Source organism: Prorops nasuta, unplaced genomic scaffold, assembly GCF_024137725.1.
Source record: "Prorops nasuta isolate Cenicafe-Biocafe unplaced genomic scaffold, Cenicafe_Pnas_1.2 PNAS00009, whole genome shotgun sequence".
NCBI classification, from domain to species: domain Eukaryota; kingdom Metazoa; phylum Arthropoda; class Insecta; order Hymenoptera; family Bethylidae; genus Prorops; species Prorops nasuta.
Window position 1 is genome coordinate 3,848,219 of NW_027116806.1, and position 13,126 is coordinate 3,861,344.

A 13,126-nucleotide genomic window follows, 5' to 3' on the forward strand; every position below is an offset into this window, starting at 1 on the left:
TGAAGCTACTTTTTCTTGAATCACCTATGAAATATTATAGAATCAATAAACCAAAAAGTGCCTAAATAATATTCGTAAAATTGAAGGCTGCAAAAGTAAACCTATAAAAGTTAATAAATTATAAATTATAAAATAATTTAAAATAAAAATCATTAAGTGCTTGTGTATCTACATACGATAAACATCGTATATAAAGAGAAAAATCAAAAATTTTCTGAGTAAAAATATTTGAATTATTAGTATATACCATAAATTGATCATTGCATAATACATTTTCTTCTAGTGTCTGATTTCTGTTAGTAATAGCTTTTTTCCAGAAGTAAAATAAATTTTCATCCTGTATTTCTCCATTCCATATTCCAGTAATATTCATCTTAAAACGTTTCAAAGTTCCTGCAGAAATGTTTTTCTCTATAAAGGATATATGGGAATTTTCATCTTCTGGCTCATCATTTTGCACATACTGTTTAATGTGAGTTTTGTTTGAATGGAGAAGTTTTGAATAATCTACAGTATCTGGTGAAAAGGGATGTAACCCACAAGCCTTGAATCCATTTCCAAGTATTTTTTTTGTATCGAGCATACCGATAGCTTTACTCAGGATAGTAGCAAAATTCACTTTATCCACAGAAATTCCACCGTGTTCCATTCTCCATCCTGTCACAGCCCTACTCCAGTTTAATTTCAAAGGTCGAAAAAGTGCAACATCCATCGGTTGTAAGAAATGAGTTGCATTTGGATACAGGGCAATTAATTCAATTTTATGCTCGACGCAAAAATTACTCAGCGCGAGGGTCAAGTGAGAACGGTGACCATCGACGAATAAAACTATAGGAAATTCCAAATGATTATTCAGACACCAATTGTAGAAAATATTAGTTACATATTCGTAAAAACTCTCTTGAGTCATCCATCCATTTTTACAGTGTCCTAGGGACCCTCCTGCTGGAGCGGCTGTAGCTATTGCACTGGGTATCCTTTCATAGGCATAGAGAATCATAGGTGGTGCCAGTTGTCCATTTGCATTGCCACAAATAAGAACCGTGAGACATTCTTTCTCGTCTGATGTAATGCGAGTATATGCTGTTCTTTGATTCTTACTTGCCAGTACTTTCTTAGATTTAGGATTCAGTAGAAACGATGATTCATCACAATTGAATATCCTAGAACTGCTGATATTCAATAAATTTGTTTTATCTAAATATATCTTTATATCTTTAAACCAATTGCGGACATCCTCTTCTGACACTTCAGCTCTCCTAAGAGATAAATTTTGTGCTAATTTCAAAGTTACTTCTGGATAACGAGTGAGAAATGACTGGTACCATCGTTTTGAAGGTCTACCATCTTTAAACGGCGTTTCTCGACGTAATTCTTTGACTAATTTTTGGACACTGTCCAGTAGCTGCTCTTTCGTAATACAGAATCCAGTCACACTCATGTGCAGAATCCATTCAACCAACGCATTTTCTTCTTCCAAAGCTAGAACTGTTGCAGGCCCAGGTCTAGTATTCACTGGAAATTTACCTTGCTTCTTAGCTAGTAGCGATGAAAAAGGTATTTTGTAAACCTTACTGGCTGCACGAACTGACATTTTCTTCAATCGAATGTCGTCTAGGGCTTTTGTTACATCATCTGAACTATACCTTTTGTATACACTTTTTTTCTTAGATGTCATCTCTATTTAATTAACAGTTTCTTGTATTTTATTAAACTAAAATAAGAAAATATTTATTTATTAGTAAAATATTTGTTGAAATTAAAAATATTTTAAAAATATTTTCAATTTTACAAATTGTGATACCTCAATTTTATTAAAAAAAATAGAAACAAATAAATTTATAGAAATACAAAAAAACCTTTAAAATAGGTTAGATTTTGCAGCTGATTGAACATTAGGGATGTCTACAGAAATCGGAACCTAAAGATAATCACCCATTTTGCAGATTTCAAATTATAAATTGTTACTTTTTCTTCGTTATGCTCTGATTAACGAAACTTTCTCTACAAAAAATAAGTAATACTTACACTTTTGATGTTAATAAACGCAACTGTCAAGCTGATTAACCGAAGAGGTTTTCTTATGTCTCATCATAACAAATGGCGACTGCGTGTGTCTCTTTATGCTTTTTATACACATTTCACTTTTCAAATTTTTTTTTCAAAATATGTTCAACGGGAACTTTTAAGTTGTTGTTTTAAATTTTCCTTAATGTTCAAATTTTATTATATAATATGTTTTTTAATGATTTTCGTCACAGTATATTTAAAAAAACGATTTTCTTATCAAACTGATCAGAATTTAGGGACTGATCAGAAATTAGTGCTTTGACGGTAAATAAAAATGCTGCTAAATTTAAAATTTTTAATTTTTCGTTAGGTCAATTCAACTCCTTGTAGCCTTTGCAATAATTATGGTAATTGTGTGAAACTTTGGTGACATAAAGTTCAAAGTTTCAGCTTTAATTTGAGCCATCAAACGTTAACATATTCATTGTATTTCCTTATTTTCATAACTTTTTTCTGAGTAATGTCGAGAACAATTTTTGACCAAAAAACAACTGCCCAAGCATTTGAAACAATTTCAGATTGAAGAATCCGTCGGTATTAAACGACCTATTCTACTTGTTTCATATTACACTTTAATCAGTTAAAAGAAATATGATAATTGTAAATCTTAGAATTAATCAAATAGATTTGGTTAATCATTACTCTACTTTTGTTGATTTAATTTTAAAATTAATGGTGTTTTATGTTAATTGAATAAAATTGTAATATGCAACAAGTAGAATAGGTCATTTAATACCGACGGATTCTTCAATCTGAAATTGTTTCAAATGCTTGGGCAGTTGTTTTTTGGTAAAAAATTTTTCTCGACACTACTCAGAAAAAAATTATGAAAATAAGGAAATACAATGAATATCGTAACGTTTGATGGCTCAAATTAAAGCTGAAACTTTGAACTTTATGTCACCAAAGTTTCACATAATTACCATAATTATTGCAAGAGGTACAAGGAGTTGAATTGACCTAACGAAAAATTAAAAATTTTAAATTTAGCAGCATTTTTATTTAATTGTAATTCGATAACTACACGTTTCCCGTGCATTGAGCTAATTCCACTATATGTAGAATTTTATCAGCTTTCCAACGGTTTTTTGAATTTTATTGTATCTTTCCTCATTTCGAAGTTATGCACGTTTAAAGAAGTAACTGTGATTTTCCACCAAATTTCTCAAGTGGTCTTAAACTTTTGACCGGCAGTGTACGTTTCATGGGTTAATGCTGTTAAAAAACATTGATTTATGATAACAAATCCATTATTCCTGTATCTTCTACAGTCTCTATCTTTTTCTCTCTTCCTGTTTCTATTACTTTGAAATGATTAGTTTTTAAGTTAAAAGTGCAAGCTCTAAGCTCTACCTTAAGGATATATTGAATGCATTTTAATTTCTTAAAATTTAAATATTTTTTTATAATGAGCTCTCACGTATATTTACATAGAATTTTTGGTAATATTAATATATCTTATTGTAAAATATATTAAAAATTCTATCGAAATATACGTAAGAGCTCATTAACAAAAATATTTAAATTTTAAGAAATTAAAATGCATTCAATATATCCTTAAGGTAGAGCTTAGAGCCTGTACCTTTAATTTAAAAACTAATCATTTCGAAGTAATAGAAACTGGAAGAGAGATAAAGATAGAGATTCTAGAAGATATAGGAATAAAAGGATTTGTCATCAAAAATCAATGTTTTTTAACAGCATTAACCCATGAAACGCATGTTACAAAAAATTCAAAAAAATATTTAGATAATCTTATCATATTCAGATATGTCAGAACGAAAAGGGGCGAAGATACACCGAGGTAAAAAAGGAGAAATTACTCAAGATACGGCTATAATGAATTTTTATTGCAAATCGTTATTTTAAACAATATTAACACGGGAAATAAAGGTTGTAACAAGTCAAAAGATAAATTTCATTATGGATCCATATTCAGAGACCCTTAAACAAACTAAAGTTACATCATCGTGTGCAATGTCTGAAGAATGAAGAAATAACATGCAAAATAGTCACAAAATATCATTTTTCTATGCGAAATCCCGTTTTTAACTTCAAACCTGCGGTGGCACGAGTTTTTAATACCTAAATCAGCTAGACTCTTGCAAACCTCATTTTTATCTGATTCTACACCAAGTTAGATATAGTTAACAAACAAACAAAAATAATGCCTTTTTAACAGACACCCTAATATATATATAATCAAAAGTACGCGCGCGTTTAGGTAATTTACTAAATATAGGCATTTAATAAATAGAGGGTAATACGGATCATGATTTGAAAATGCGTATAATTTTAAGTCTCCTTTTGATTGAACTACGTTTCGCATATTCCACATGCAAAAGTGAACATGTCTTTATAAAAATAACTGCAGTTTTCATGTGCGCCCACTGAAAGCAATGATCGCATTGGTCCCAATGTCCTAATTATCATCAAATGACTCACCCCAGAAAAAATAGTTTTTTCAGAAGTTCCTGCGCATGATAATTGCAAGTTACCATTTCTTTTTATTGAACTATGCGTATTTTGTCCTTCCTTCTTTTGCGTTTTCTCAGAAACTCTTGTTAAATTAATTTTGCTTTAATTTTCTAAATTTTTTAGAGAATCAACCGACATAAAGATTGTGCACTTTTTTCTTTACAACTCGTGCCATTAACCTACGTTGACTATCATCTGGCAGAGGTAAAATTTCCTAAAGAACATCATGAATATTTTCTATTGTTACCGATGTTGTTATAACTCGATCATTTTTTAAATCAGCAGCCAGAAGTATATAAGTGATTAGAGAAGCTGGAAAAATACTGTGTATAAAAATATCAGGATTGAATTGATGTATACCGGTAGATGCAAAGTCCGAAACTGCTATAACAGAATCTGAAATGTTCATTTCAGGATTCATCCTCATCCACGAAGCACAAGCAGCGTCACATGCTGTCTTAAATGGGGATTCATTACTATAGAGTTTGATCTAGTGACGACCTGATGGGTTATATGAAGTGGTAAACTTATCATACGTATATAAATTTTTTCGTACGTACGTAATAACTGCAAAATCTTTGTGGTTGCAATGACCATCTATTATCAAAAGAACACAGTCTTCTGGTGGGATGTACACGTTCTAGGAACATTCGTAGCTGTTGTACAAATATATTTCCATCCATCCAGCCAATCTTTTGTGCAACACTTCTAGGCTTTCGTCAGGGCTACTTATAACATTAAACGTTCGCTTATCTTTTTACGCGGAAAAAGAAAGAAAGGAGGGATAATATATTCTTTATATAGCATTAATGCGAAACAATACAGTTGTGTTGCGCCTTCATTCTCCTGATGTTAATTTTCCAACATGCTTCTTGTCTTTTAATCGTATGAATTTTTATTAGTATATGGACACAGGAAACAACTGTTTCATTAGCGTTAAATATTCGCAATGGTGAATAATTAAACAGGTTCTCAGTTCTTCAAGTTTAGAAAGCAATAGTGTCACTTGTGATTTATTGATTCCTACTGTTCTCATGAAACTGGTGGATTCAGGAGTCCGAAATAGTAAATCAGGATATCTTTTAAAACAATTGCGATACAAATCTTTCCCAGCACACTCTTTCTTGTTGTCAATACAATAAAATTTTTTTTAGTTTTTCCGGCCAATCGCAAACCAACTTCAAAAATTCTCTTTTTGTTAAAGGTATAAGACGATTATCCAAATCTTTGACAAAATAAGACACTAATTCATTTTCAATTTCGGGGGAAAAAAAAGTATTCTGACATTGATCTAACTTAGAATTTATGTTAACCTCTTTCCTATTTTAAATTAAGGTAGATTTATTCTTCAAAGTGCTTCGTGGGATACCAAATATTGTTGCTACTTTTTGCTCCGAATGCTTCTCAGATAAAATTATTTCAATAGCAACTTTCATGGTTTTTGCTTTCCAAGAACTCTGATTTATTTCTAGTTCCGTTATTTTCGGCATTTCTAATGATGGTATATATACCGACAAAGGAAAATTACATTTTTTGTAGTGGCCTGCTTTACTCGATGATTTAGTAATCGAGGCTAACCCATAAATAACATTAACAAAAATCTTTTGAAGTGAAGCAATTGCTATTTTTTATGGTTGCAATATAATGGTTAGATTCTTAAAGGTAAAATCTACCTGTAAAAACTTAACAATAGGAATTTAGTACCCAAATGCAAAGCACATATAGGCGATAACCTTCTTGATTCAAATAAAATTATAAAACTACTACTGATATATTACTATTTACGGAATAGTTTCCAAGATCTGAAATAAATGTAACCTCGTCATATGTATAGAAATTTAATAGCAATTGTTCTCCATCGTCATCTGTTTTAAAATAGCTAACTTTGTTAGTGGGCGAAGATACCCGCCGGTCGAACAGAGTTATCCGGATTTCCCCTACTATAATAAGTAAGACGCCAAATAATACTGATATCACTATTAAATTAACTGTTTGATAACATTATTGATAAATATACGAACTCTTTCCCCAAATAACTAATTATTCAATCATAACACAAGATTTTCTTGTATATATTAAAAGTTTAACATATTTCTTATTGCTGTAGCAGAATCGTAGTATTTTAACTATATATACCTAAAGGAAGAAACAACCCTCCCCGCCCCCTTCCCGCTTCCACCAAAACAACGTTTACTCTCGTGTTAAATTTCTTTCAAATAATTACGTCATTTGGAAAAAATGGCGAAACATACATTCTGCTTGTGCTTTCCTTTCTCAATGTTTTTTCTGTCGCAATAGCATCGTATTTTTTGCCAGAGGAAATTTGAAAACAGACGCGCATACGTCCAGCCTCTGGAGGTTGAGGCTTTTAACTGGATTAGATGCGCAATTCCCAAAACTACGCACCAAATATGTATGAGTATCTTTCAGCTGCTTGTCAAACCGTCGAATAATTTTCCAATCTGACGTTAGCTGTAAATCTTGTTGGTACGTTGAAAGCTTGTATAAGGCAGATATGTAAATCTTAAAGGGGAACGTTCGATCGACTTCGAGGGCCAAAGAGAGGTGTGAGGAAAGAGAGAAAGAGAGGGAGCGACAGACGGACAGAACGATTTTATATTCTGGATCAGGTTATATATATATATATATATATATATATACGCGATAATTCAAAATTCGTGCAATCATTTATAATTTTGTATCATATGTATATCTCGGTGTGTACTAAAAGAAGCGTGATAACAAAAGGAATATAGTAGGAAAATAAGGGGCTTGTAATATGTCTGTATTGTGTACATAATATATAAGAAAAATCGTTCACTATCGGTTTAAATTCTTATGATTTTTGATTTGAGCGTTATCCGGCAATGTTTACAAACTTCAGACTGCAAGCCTCGTCAGTGCCAAAAATAGTTGGACTCTCTTCCTCTCTCTCTTTGTCTATCCCCTCCCTGTCCCTTCTTCTTTTACAACGAACAATATTGCGTTGCAAATTTCCTATAATTTGCTAATCTCATGTTTATAAAACCAGAGCTACCCTTTCATAACGAACTATTGATGTCACTAAATTATAGCAGGAAATAAAGAAATAAAAATAAATCAGTAAGATCGTCGAATGTTTGAGGATAATTGAAAAATTGCAATATGTAAAAAAATGATGAAGATACAATTTCCAAAATGATACGTATATATAACGAAAATTCTACAAGAGGAAATCAGATTTGATTTAAGCTTTACATTAGCTCGTATAATGAAGGATTAAGCTGTCACATTAAAGCAGTTACGTAGAATTTTTTGATGTTTGCATTTTAAAATCAAATGTATGTTCCATATATTCTAGAGTTTTACGCTGCAAGTTTTGAGTGTGAGACACCATTACGCAGTACGCGGTTGCTCGTGTCGAACCTTTGCAGCAACTAGTTGGTTAAAAGGGAGTAAAATAGATCATTCTAAATATATAAGAACTCACTTGTAGGTAACATAGATGCTAGATTTATTTATCGTATTAGAAATTATGCGTACGGTGCGCAATAACCATGTGATTTATGGATTTATGAGAAAATGGTTGTGTTTCGATGGTCCGATCGAAGCTTCTAAGAACACACGTTGAATCTACTTTGGCGTAAGGTTGGGTACACACTCACCAGATTATCGATGATGCATTGGTCTATCTCGCGCACTAAACTTCTTTGTAGTCCAAGCAGCTTTCTATAATGGTCGAAAAATACTGCATTATTTCAATCGATGAGGTCAGAAATAACAGACTAGTTAATCATGTTACAAAATTGAAGCAACTCGCGTGCCCTTTTACCAATCGTGAAATCGGAGATTTGCAGGGAATAATGAAATAAATCCAAATATTCGATGGGCCCGTCTGGCCGTGAGACGGAGGCTCCGTTGGTTTTTCTGGCCAGAAGACATGTGTTTCCTCTTTTTTTCCTTGACTTTGGCAAAATGGATTGCGCAACACTGGTTGAACATCCGGCGCCGTTTTTACGGCAACGCCACCGAAGGAGCGGGAAGAGGACAGCGGGATGGAACTACGCCGAAAGACTCGCCTATTTGTATATCGCACGACCAGCGAGCCTCTTTCCCTCCGGACCTTTATCTTTTCTTTTATTTCTCTTTTTTTCTCGAGATTTTTCACTCGGATATACGACGATTGCGTCAGATCGCTCGTCCGTCATGATCTTTAACTGTCGCGTTCCAAACACACTGCTCCTCGCTCGACCCGAGAAACATTGGCGCGTGCTATAAGTTACGATCGTATTGTACATTTAATACACGCGCTATATCTGCTTCTCTCGCCAAATGAGAGACTGTCGAGCTTTATCACAAAATTACAATATTTCGTGAGAAATGGAAGAAAGGTGGGGGATAAAAAAAAAAAGACAAAAATATACGCTGTAGTAACGTGTGCGCCTTCCTTTCGTCCCAATCGACCGTACGACGATGCTCGCGATAATCTCTTATATATATAGGTTCGATCCGTACTTTATGGATATTGAGAAGATGGACGATCGTCGTCGAAGGATGATTCCCCAAAGGCCTTGCAAGGCCCTCGAATAATTAGAATGGCTGGATCGATTTGCCACTGAGAGGAGCAACGATAGAGCCTCGTATGATGGCTAAACGTCCAGGTTTCTGCTGTTAAAATCGGATCGACTGATCGAGAGGAACATTGAAAATAAGAAGTTTTGGCTTGGTCCAATTAAAACGAGTTATCTCGCTGTTGCGCTTATTTTAAGGTTTTCGTATCAGATGACTCGAGCGCCACTTCCACGTCCCCTCTCCTGTTCGTCTACTCTCGACGAAGGTCAATCTTTTTTCGTTCAAGTGAAGCGCGTTGAGAGACCCCACAAGGGGACAGGGGGGAAGCACGTGCCTCTCAATGGGACCCTTATCAACGTTACACCGATTATCTCTCGAATATCCTTCAATTATTTTCTATACCAGAATATGCTATAATACTTGAAAGAGAAACACTCTGCTTCTCTCCGTGAAAACGCGCCCATTCAAGGCAACGCTGTTACTCAACTTCTTGTTGCCTATGAACAAAGCGTAGAGTTTCCCTCCCGAGAGCCTCCCAAAGGAGAGAAGCCAAGTGAATGACCCATGCAGGGGCAGAAAGGCTCATTTATAAAGCTCTATAACCAAACTGTTTTAGATTATTGATATAGAAAACTGGCAATAACGTCAAGGCAGGTTCAATAACTAGCGGACGCTTATAGAGATGATTCCATCGGCCAAGGGAAAATTACTATCGGGAGAGTCATGAAAAATAGAGATGTGTGATTTCTGAATGATCATATGGGAGTCGATAAATCACAAGGGAACGAGAGTGTGGCCTGACCGGTCGATCAGCGTTCGCAGCTAGTTCACAGGGATGATTTTTATAATCAATGGGAGTAATTGGACGTGAGTTGGACGAGGAAAGCGCGCGAGGGAGGAGGAGGAGATACGTTGGTGCGCGCTCGCCTTCCTTATTCGCATGTGTACGTGCGTTTGTTGAGGAAAGCGAAGCGAAGACACGAGTGCGTCTGGAGCCAAGCTGGCTGCACGAGAAGGGGCTCGCCGTCGACATTTGCGAGTCGGCAACGACAAAGTGGGGGTCATCAAGCTTATAAAACACGAGTGTTCAGCCCCTGCCAACCAATAGTCGCAAAAACAGTGATTGTGAAGTGCACCAAATTATCTCACTCCGCGTGCCTACTTTGCTCTTTCCCATTTCCGATATTACCGCGTATACAGTCGCTAGAGATTCGTCTCAGGTACAGTCAAGATCGATCGAAGCTTCTCTAGAACAGCCGAATACCGCCATAAACTAGAATTAATTGAGTCCCCCTCTTCGTAATTTTATTCTCGCGCGATTTGAAGAATCGAACCGATGCGACCACTCGAGCGATAGTTTCGGGAGCCGATAGTGCTAATTTTCAGTGTCAAAAATTGCCAGCCGCTATCCACCGGTCCTTATCACGAAACTTTTAAAGTGTCCTGCACCGTTCTGCCCCCTCCCCCCTTCCCCCCCTCCCCCTTCTCCACCGTTAAACTTCCGAGCATCAGGAAAGGGGAAAAGAAAGAATTCGATATCGACCTGAGAGGTCTCGTCATCTTTCGCCCCGTAGCTCCTCTCTCGTACAACCTGTTGCGCTACCACGCTTGCTACATTTCACTTTACATCAAGTAAGTTCGCTATATTCGTTCAATAAATTTCTCCCACCGAATTAAATCACTGATGCATCGATCTTCTTTAACTGCGCTAATCCCATCGAGAAACCGCGTACGTTCACCACGCGTCGTTCAACTTCATTGAAGTCTTTGGGAAATTACGAGTTTGAGACTGACTGCTCTCGCCACTTGGCCAATAAATTGATAAAGCCAACGAAATCGACCATTATCGTTTAAACGTATCAATTTTAATTGCGCGATTCGAGGAAACAAATCGTTCTATCGGTGCTGCTGACGCTTTATCGTGGAATTTCTAAACAATTCGTTTCGCAGCGACAGATTTCGATTTAAATTATATACCCAGAACGAAAACAAATTATATTTCTGTAACGGGAGACTGACAGCCGAATCGATACAGCGAATCGTACAGTTGCAGGAAAACCGATGAGATTGGACGAGCTCGTATGAGTAAGAGACTCATTAGTTACGCCATTGATAATTGTGCATTATGCTGGGAAAATATTGCGCCGTAAGGGAAGCAACAAAGAGAGAGAGAGAGAGAGAGGGACGGGAAGAAAATAAAAAAAAAAAGACAAGAAACTTTTTACATTTGTGTGGAAAATAAAGGAATAACCCCGGCCGCCACAATTTCGAAGAACAGACATACTGTATAAGATAATCACGCATGAGACCTATAGTTATGAATGAGTCTGTAACTTTTGATCGCGCGAGAACGCAATTTTGATATCTCAGCATTATATACTACGTGAATCGATTAGATCGTTTAGGGTTTCTTTCGAAGGCTTATAACTCAATTGTATAACGAAAGATTTATTACATTTTTGCGATTAAACAAACGACTATTTTGATTAATATTCTATCGAAAAATTGTAGCGCTAATAATTGCGCAGAGGCTGGTATAGTGTTCCAGTGAATTTACTAAACTACTGCAACATCCGGGACATTTTCATGTCTCTAGATCAATCATTCCCGCGGATATCATATCACAATTCAGAAGTATTCTTTATATGTTTAGTCTGTAGTGAATCAAAAGAAAATTCAGCAAATTCTGCAGAGAATCATAAATTTAAGAAGCACACACATTGTGTTTAATCACAATCCTCGGCGTTCTTATCGGTTCGCTGCTGAAAAACTTTATCATTAATCCTTTCATTCTCCATTTACGAAAGACTAAGGCTACGATTCAAAACACGAATGGATCCCCTTAAAGCCCTCAAAATCTGTAGCAAATATATCTCATAAAATATCTATCCATATGTATATATATATATATATATTTATATATACACATCGATTTATTATCAATTTTAGCGCAATCATTGTGGAAAACAGGACGCAATTTTATTTCCGATTAATGGACGTATGTAGCCACTATAATTAGATTATAAAACTCCAATCAAGTTGTTCCTGTTCCAAATTTCGGAAACTATGTATTTACGCATTAATATAATTCATTTGTAGCACAGAATAAATTTTATGCTAAACTTATACTGGATACAACACTTGAAAATTTACAAAACACGAATACGAAACAGTGTTTATCCTAGTATTTTTGTATAGGTTTAATATTTTAGAAACTCCTTTCTATTTGCAATAGGAAAGGTCCTCTATGCAAAAAATTTATATCTCTAATAATTACAGAGATAAACGCCTTTTTACGTCCCCACGCGTTTAATAACGCTTCCTATATAGGGTGTACCACACTAAACACACACACTCACACACGTTCTCTCTCTCTCTCTCTCTCTCTCTCTCTCTCTTTATCCCAGAGCGTAAACGTAATAAATTCAATTATCTCTATAACTATGAGAGATGAACTTTCGCGTAGGAACTTCGTACGAACTAATAAAGTTGAGAAATCACTTGGTACTAAGTACATATCTGATTACAAATAATAAATGTTGATTTAATGAATCACGAATCAAGATTAAATTTAAAAGCTAGTTATCAACTAATTATCATTTTGAGAAGAAAAAAAGCATAAAGCTCTTCGCGTATATCATATACCGGGTGCCTGAGAAATGATCGTAAAGCTCCAAATCCTAAATAGAAGGACCAATTCAGAGAAAAAAAAAATTATACAATTTAAATTTTTTTTTAATATTATCTGAGTTACATAAAACTTTGTTTGAGCTAAGAGCCTACATAAATTATTATAAAGTTTTGTAAATATTAATAATATTAAAAAATTGTATAGAAGCCTTTTTATAGATAGAATAATAATGATAAAAAAGTCAAATAACTTTTGTTCATGTTGCTAATATTTTTCAAGTTACGTATACAAAATTATGAAGATGTAAATTCGTTTGGTCGATAGCTTTCAAATATAATTACATAACTCGTTTGATTATAACAATATAAGAACAGTGTAGGATATTTTTGTGTGAAT

The 13,126-nt window shown here is 34.8% G+C and overlaps 1 protein-coding gene across 2 annotated transcripts in view; it reads left to right on the top strand.

The window, feature by feature from the left end:
- The first annotated feature begins 10,163 nt into the window (after positions 1-10,163).
- The window catches only part of CNMa (CNMamide), a 90,027-nt gene continuing 87,064 nt past the window's right edge, over positions 10,164-13,126 (top strand). The window contains exon 1 of one of the 2 annotated variants that reach the window (XM_066731919.1): positions 10,164-10,319. The gene's annotated coding sequence lies outside the window, so the exon portion shown is untranslated. Of the gene's footprint in view, positions 10,732-13,126 lie in introns of both variants that reach the window. The other variant, XM_066731915.1, reaches the window with a different exon arrangement.